Raw genomic sequence first — 7,782 nt, 5'->3', positions numbered from 1 at the left:
TAATATTTTCCAAATCCAAGGGTTGTTTTTTCACTCTATTAAAAGTGTTCTTTGATGCACAAAATCTTTTAATTTTGATGAAGCACAACTTACCTATTTTTTCTGTTGTTACCTATAATTTTGGTGTCATATCCAATAAATCATTGCTAAAGCCAGTGCAATAAAGATTTTCCCCATATTTCTGCAAGTAATTTTATAGTTTCAGCTGTTATATTTAGGTCTTTGATTCAGGTTCAGTTAATTGTTATTAATGATGTAGGCAATGGTTCAACCGAATTATTTTCATGCAGCTATGAAGTTCTCCCAGTATGCTTTGTTGAAAATACTGTCGTTTCCCCATGGAATGGTGATGGCTCTTTTTGGAAAATTATATGGTCAATCAGGAGAAGATTTTGTTTTTCTTTTTTTTTTTCTGGGCTCTATATTCTACTCATTTGGTCTTCCTGTCATTTTGTCAGTACTACACTCTTGATTACTGTTGCTTTACAGTTCACTTTGAAATCAGGAAGGATGAGTCCTCCCACTTCTGTTTCAAGGAAGGCTATTTTAATGCTTCCAGTTTAATGAGATTTAATATTAATTTGGGAAGTGTTTTTCAATTTTTGCAAAAAAAAAAAAAAATACCATGGGAATTGTAATACGAATTACATTGAATCTGAAGATGACTTCAATTAGTATGGTCATCTTAATACTATGAAGTCTTCCAATCCATGAATCCTGTTTGTGTTTCTATTAGTTTGTGTCCTCTTTATTTCAACAATGTTTTGTAGATCTCATTATACAAAACATTCACCTCTTTGCTTTCCTACTCTGAAAAAGAAATTCCATTCTGTTACCCTAAATCAAAAGATGAGGTGGTAAGCATTTCCATACTAAAACATTTTTGTAAAAGATTCAAAAATGTTTTAAAAAGATTCTGGAGGCATCAAGTTACCTGACTTCAAACTATAATGCTACAGTAAACAATAAAGCATGCTATTGGTACAAAGAGACACATATACCAATGGAACAGAACGGAGAGCCCAGAAATAAAGTCTCACAACTACAACAATCTTATCTTCAACAAAGTCAACAAAAACAAAAAATGGAAAAAGGACTCTCTATTCAATAAATAGTGCTGGGAAAACTGACTAGCCATATGTAGAAGATTAAAGCTGGACCTTTTCCTCACACAATATACAAAAACCAATTGAAGATGGATTAAACATTTAAATGTAAAACCTAAAACTATAAAAACCCTGGGAAAATATTTTTCCAAAATATTTGGACATAGGACTATTCTGGACATTGGCATGGGCAAAGATTTCATGATGAAGATGTCAGAAGCAATTGCAACAAAAACAAAAATTGACAAATGAGACCTGAATAAACTAAAGAGTTGCACAGCAAAGAAACTAATAGAATAAACAGACAACCTACGTAATTGGAGGAAATATTTGCAAACTATTCATCCAACAAATATCTAATATCTTGAATCTATAAGAAACTTAAACAAATTAACAGACAAAAAATAAAGAACCCCATTCAAAAGTGGGCAAATAACATGAATAGATGCTTTTCAAAAGAAGACATATATGTGGCCAACAAGCATATTAAAAAATGCTCAATATCACTAACCATTAGATAAACTCAAATATAAACCTCAGTGAGCCCCAGTCAGAATGCCTACTATTAAAAAATCTAAATATAACAGATGCTGGCAACGTTCCAGAGGAAAGGGATTGCTTATACACTGCTAGTGGGGATGTGAATTAGTCCAGACATTGTGTAAAGCTGTGTGGTAATTTATCAAAAAATTTGAAACAGAAGTAGCATTCAACCCAGCAATCCCATTATTGGCTATGTACCCAAAGAAATACAAATTTTTCTACCATAAAGACACATTACACATTTGTTCACTGCAGCATTATTCACAATAGCAAAGACATGGAATCAACCTAAATGCCCATCAATGGTAGACTGGATAAAGGAAATGTGGTATATATACACCATGTAATACTACGCAGCCATAAAAAAAGAAGAAGATAACGTCCTTTGCAGTAACATGGATAGACCTGGAGGCCACTATCCTGACTGAACTAATACAGGAACAGAAAGCCAAATACCACATGCTCTCACTTATAAGTGGTAGCTAATCATTTAGTACACAAGAACACAAGGAAGGGAACAGACACCAGGGCCTACTTGAGGGTGAAGGCTAGGAGAAGGGAGAGGATCAAAAGACTACCTATCAGGTGCTATGCTTACTACCTGAGTGATGATGTAGTCTGTACACCAAACCCCCATGACATACCCATATAACAAACCTGCACATGTACCCATGAACCTGTATAACAAATCTGCAGATGTATTCATGAACCTAAAAGTTGAAAAAAATTAAAATTTGAAAAAAATGAACAAAAGAATATGTCCACACATATTTGAATGAATAGAGATGACTGCCTGCCCTTCATAATTCATGTCTCAATAATATTTAAAAATGTATTTGCCCTGCCCCAGTCATTTTGAATGGGGGGCTCTGTGTTCCAAGAGATCACTCCCCAATGGGGCTGGGGATTCAATATTATTTTGTCCATGTCCCTCCTTCAGTAAATGTCCCTGCATCCCTCCCTGACTGCAGAGCCAGCTCTCCTAGTGGGGGGCAAGGGGGTGAGATGAAGAAGTGTAACAGCAAAGGAGGAAAGGGGCGTGTGGGACAGGGTGGTCTAGGGGTCCTGTCCTGCGGAGCCTTCCTGCCCTATCTGACCTGACCCCTTAGCCTGAGTCTGAATCACTGGTGTCTGAAGAAGGGGACGATGAGGAGGAGGAGCTGGAATCTGAGCTGGAGCTAAGGCATGACACTGCTACTTGCTGTGCAGAGGATGACTCTGTTTTCTCACTCACTTTCTTTGGGGGACTTTTTAGGGGAATTGAGTTGTCCGCTGACATCTTGTAACCACTTTTCTAATTCCTGCTTTTTCTCCAAAGCGAGTTCCTCCTTTGTCTGTCCCACAGACTTCTTAATGGTATAGGGCCTCTGGAGTTTCTTATGTATGCAGGAAAGGATATAGAGCTCAAGCTTTCCAAGTGTGGATGGCCTGAGTGTTTCAGAACCAATCTCAATCTCTTCTGAGTTTCAGCCACGTAAAGAGGGCTCCCTGGCTTGGATTATATGCACAACTCAGCCCAGCTTCTCCCCAGGTAATTCGCTGATGTCCAGGCTCAGCTGCCGCTTCTCATTGTAAGTCATGGGACTGCTCTCTTCCTCCTCCTCTGAATCATAACCCTTAGGCAGGGCAGGTGGGGTTGACTTTGTGGCCTTTTTGGGGAGCTTGGTGCCACTTCCTCCAGAAGGTCCAAAGCCAGGAGGGCCTAAAGCAGCACTGCCACCCCCACTACCACTTGCTTTCTTGGACTTCTTGGGCTAAGGTGGGCGGGATGCCCAAGGCCCCTTGTCATCTTCATCAGCCCCAGCTCCGTCTCAATGCTTCCCTGCCTTTTGTTTCTTATTTTTCTCTTTTTTCTCTCTTTTGCTCTTGGGCTTGGATATTGGGTCCTGACACAGACCAACCAGTTGTTCATGTACTGCCCAAAGCTGTTCCTGTAGTTCTGCTAAGCCATGAGCCCTTTCTTCCTTTAAGTCTGAGCTTTAGCTCTCTTCTTCTTCCTCCTCGTCCTCCTCATCTTCCTCCTCCTCTTCCTCAGAGGAGCTCTCACTGCTACTTTCCTCACTGGAGGACTCTGAAGATGATTTGGCCAAGCCAAGGGGCATGGCAGTAGAGGCTGGTAAAGGCCCTGGTTCCAGTGGTTCATCTGGCATCTTGGCATAACGGAAACAAATACATCCTGTAGCTTTCGTGCCACTGTCACGAAATCTGGGGGTGATCTGGGGGACTGTACTTATAGCAGTTGGAAAACATAAGCAGGACATCAGCAGCAAACTCCTGTGCATCTCGGTAATCAGGGTTCTCCATTTTCTGCCACAGAAGGAGGCAGCATCAGAAGCTGCACAGGCAAAAAGACTCACCTTTCCCTGCTAACCTCAGACACCACAAAGAGGAGCCCTCTCTTGAGAGCACAGTGGGGATGACCTTAAGGATCTGTGCCCTGGGGTTCAAGTTTGAGGTCAAAGGAATTTGGGTGGGTTAAAGAAATATTTATGTCTAGAAAACGAAGTAATTTCTAAGCAACAAGGGAGGAGGGGAGGTCTATGACTGTTTTTCCACCCCATAACTTCCTTAACCCAACACTGCCACATCATTAGTACTTAATTGTAGATAGATAGTATTGTTCTCAAGACAAAGAAACCCCACCCTATTGTTTCAAACTCCAGGAAATATGAATTCTCAAACACCAGACCTTCTGTCCCACTACTATTTTATAAAAGTAAAATACCAAGAACCAAAGACTGCTGTGTGCCTACATGAGACTTACTGTTTTGCACCTAGGTTCCCATCACTGCCTGAGCATCCCATCTGCCCCATGCAGCGGGTACCTTGACATTGCTGAGGTCCATGGGGTGCCTCATGATGTCGTGGTAGTTACGCAGGCCAAGTGCAGAAGCATCCACTGGTTTATACAAAGGCCAAGCATAGGCTGCATGCTTCTTAGAGAGTAACTCCTTCAATATGCCATTGCAATGTTTTAATTGTTCTGAAAGCTTTCCTTTCTTAGAGCTCTGGTCTTGTTGCTGATATGTCAGGCAAGTCTTTGCCTGCGGGCTTGATGGGGGCATGCGGGAAGCCGTGCTACCTTATGCTCAAGACTCCCAGGATGGCTAGCTGGGGAACCAGGAGCCAGGATGGCTGTAGGTGTAGGGGTGGTAGTAACTGCTTTCCGCTTTATACCTTTTTTCTTGGCAAGGGGTTGAGCTGGAGGAGCCGCAGTAACAGCAAGGAGAGGGGTTTCAGCAGAGTGCAGGGACTTGAAAAGTGGAGTGGAAATGACTGGAGTGGGGAATGTTGAGGACCGTGGTAGGTATCTCAGGTGGGGGAGTATACAGGGCTGTGTGTGACACAGAAGAGATGGCAGGCACCTGATGAGCACGAGTAACACTGTCCTGGAGTGCTGCCAACTTGGCCCCCTTCTTGTGGCTGTTATTAGGGATGGTCACCACCAGTTCTTGTTCTTCTTGTGGCATTGATGCAACTTTCTGTAGGAAGATCTTTTCCAGCGTTTGTGCCATTAGCACATTATCAGTGGGCTTGTTGTAAATGTAACAGTTGGTGAACATGGTATTTAAATCTTCCATACACTCTGAGGCAGCCCAATAATAATTGTTTTCAAGTCTCCTCTTAATAGTACCCACGTCCATAGGCTGTTTTATAATTTTGTGATAATCCTCTGGGGCTGGCTATCCATGGGCTGCATGAGGGAAAGGAAAAAGCTAAGAATTTTGGCCAGGTGGTCCTCTTCCAGCCCAAGGTGGGAATTGGTAGACCCAGTTTGACAGCATCCACAGGCTGCCTGAACTGTGTGAACTATGTTCCCACAGAGCCTCCATCACTACCTTGTGTAGGTATTGCAGCTGGTTGGTAACTCCTTCTGGCTTTTTGGGATTGGGCAAATCCTGGGGTAGTGGGTTGGCAGGGGTCAGTTGCAAAGCAGGTACCAAAGCTATTGTGTGGCTCTCAAATCATTCACACAAGAGGGAGAGTTTTCAAATCCTTTTCCCTGGTGCTACTGCTTCTGGGCCCAGCCCCAGCAACCCTCTTCCCCAGGGAGTTTGTTGTGGGGAGCCGTGTTTTGCAGCATCTTGACCGCACGGAACCGGCGCTGCTCTCAGCAGTGGAACGTCTGGGTGGCCTCGACTTCCCTCACCGCAGCTCCAGCATAACCCGGTAAGCAGGGGGAGGCCGTTGCTCTTGGGCCTCCAAGCCACAAACCCCCTGCCCTGCCTGAACGAAAGCAGTCTCTTTCGGGACCTCCTGGAGAGCTCCGGGAAGGTTGGCTCTGCAGATGGCGGACGGCAAGAAAATGGCGGCGGCCTCAGCTGAGGAGGGCGACTAAGGAGGGACTGACTCTGCAAACCAAAAGACGGTCCCTGATCTCAGACACCGTCATCAATATAGCCTCCTGTTGGTCTGCAGGGATCCCCTCTTCTTGTTGGGGACCCTACAGAGTGGAGGAGGTTCTGTTTCCATCTCGGATGGAGGCGGATGCACACGAAAACTGGTTTAAGGTGCCGTGGCCTCCATTTCTGAAATCCTCTTGTGGGCAGAGTAGACAGGGTGGACAGACTCTGAGGACTGGGTGGGCCCAAAACACGGGAGCTTAAAGGGCTTCTATGGGGTCTGTACTGTCCACGGGGAGCTGTCACAGGCCGGCAGGAAGGCCATTTCCAAGCAGATGGAAGGGGATTGCAATGGCGCCCGGGACTACTCCAAGGCCCTGTATAGGTAGGCAGAATTCTCCAGCTCACTCTAGAGGATGCTCCACTGCAGCGCCAAATGGCGCCCCGAGCCCGCCGCCAGCCCTTTATATATAAGCGGAGAGGAGAAGCTTCCCCTCATGCTACACGGGGCTCGAGATTTCCCTCATCCCCTCTGCGACCGCCGCTCGCTGGTGCGTTAAGAAGCTGAGTCTAAGGGGCAGGAACACCGCCCCACGGGAGCTTTTTCTATTGGCCAGCCACAGCGATGACGTCATAAACTTCATTTCCAAGGTGACAGTCTCCTGGCAGAAGAGTGCAACAGAGACCCACAGAGAAGTGCCAGCCCGCCACATCTCCAAGCCAGTTGGCGGAGCTATGGTTCTGGACTCCAGGGAAAGAGGGCGGTTGGAAGGGGTGCAGAAGCCTCCAGCACCCTCTCCCCGCCTCCCCTTCCAACAAAGTCTTCCCAGGCTTCCATGCACAGGGCAACTGGAGACTGCCAAGCTTGGCCAAGTCGTTCCATTCGTAGCTCCTCTGTTGGCCAGACCAGTAGGGAAACGGGAGGGGTCAGGTGGGGCCCCTGCCTGGGGCCCGCCAGGGGTGTGGCTGCAAGAGGCTGGGCTGGTGGTGGTTCTGGGAGGTAAGGCGGCTGCAGCAAAGAATTCTTAAATCTGGCCGGGCGTGGTCGCTCACGCCTGTAATCCCAGCACTTTGGGAGGCAGAAGCAGGCGGATCACAAGGTCAGGAGATTGAGACCATCCTGGCTAACACAGTGAAACCCCATCTCTACTAAAAATACAAAAAATTAGCCAGGCGTGGTGGCGGCACCTGTAGTCCCAGCTTCTCGGGAGGCTGAGGCAGGAGAACGGTGTGAACCCAGAAGGCGGAGCTTGCAGTGAGCCGAGATTGCACCACTGCACTCCAGGCTGGGCGAAAGTGCAAGACTCCGTCTCAAAAAAAAAAAAGAATTCCTAAGTCTTCCTGGTAATTTGGTTATCTAAATAAGGGTGCAGACTCTGGATCCTAAAGCCTTCCAGGGGGCCTCCAAAATTGCCCTCGGTTTGGTACTGGGTGTGTAATCCCGGGTGTCAACCCCCCGCCCCAAAGCGAAGCCGTGTTGAGTGAGGGGGCATAGCCCCAGCCCCTCCCTTCCCGACTGGGCTAGGGGAATGGGGAGAGCATCGGGCGTGCGGCCACATCAGCAGCACCCAGACTGGGTGACTGGGGTCACGTCCCTGCTGCTCCTGCCCTTTCCCCCAGCTGGAGAACCAGTTTTCCAAACGTTCCTGAGGGTTGCTAAAGGGGCCAAGGGGGCCGCATGGCCCCAGCCTATGTCCCAAAACCCAGAGCGCTAAAATGCTGCTGCTCCTCCATATCCCCAGCTTCCTATCCCACAGTCGTCACTCTGTCCCGCTACCTCACCTCTCCCT

At 46.7% G+C, this 7,782-nt stretch overlaps 1 pseudogene; it reads right to left on the bottom strand.

The window, feature by feature from the left end:
* Positions 1–2,754: 2,754 nt before the first annotated feature.
* On the bottom strand, positions 2,755–6,541 carry LOC126943667 (bromodomain-containing protein 2-like; annotated as a pseudogene).
* Between the last annotated feature and the right edge of the window lie 1,241 nt (positions 6,542–7,782).

This window comes from Macaca thibetana, chromosome 1 (assembly GCF_024542745.1).
Source record: "Macaca thibetana thibetana isolate TM-01 chromosome 1, ASM2454274v1, whole genome shotgun sequence".
In the NCBI taxonomy this organism is placed as follows: Eukaryota; Metazoa; Chordata; class Mammalia; order Primates; family Cercopithecidae; genus Macaca; species Macaca thibetana.
Note: the sequence above shows the minus strand (reverse complement) of the source record. Positions and strands in the feature narration are given on the sequence as shown.